Source organism: Penaeus monodon, chromosome 30, assembly GCF_015228065.2.
Source record: "Penaeus monodon isolate SGIC_2016 chromosome 30, NSTDA_Pmon_1, whole genome shotgun sequence".
NCBI classification, from domain to species: Eukaryota; Metazoa; Arthropoda; class Malacostraca; order Decapoda; family Penaeidae; genus Penaeus; species Penaeus monodon.
The window spans coordinates 32,081,326-32,081,680 of record NC_051415.1 but is presented as its reverse complement, the minus strand read 5'-3'; positions in this window follow the sequence as shown (position 1 = coordinate 32,081,680).

The following is a 355-nucleotide window of genomic DNA, read 5'->3' as shown; positions in this document are numbered from 1 at the left end:
CGGTCTTGGTTGAGCTGCCATTTTTTCCTTTCCGTGAGGCAGCAATGGTATACATTTAACTTATTTCAACTGGTATCATTTAACACAATATATGCCTACTTTAAAATAATCAATAACAAAGAAAAATATTCTTTCAGCAGAACACTCGTATAATAAACAAATATTACATACACAAAGTCTGTAATTATCCAAGAATCCTGATTAATTAATATTCGTTTCAGGCACCAGGTGGCTCCACTGGCCAAATCGAACAGATAAAAAAGAAAACTTTTCCATCCTTGCCGTGTATCTACATCTTGAGAGATATTCATCAACGCTCATAAAAAAAAATATATAACGGCAAATTTGCTTTGTG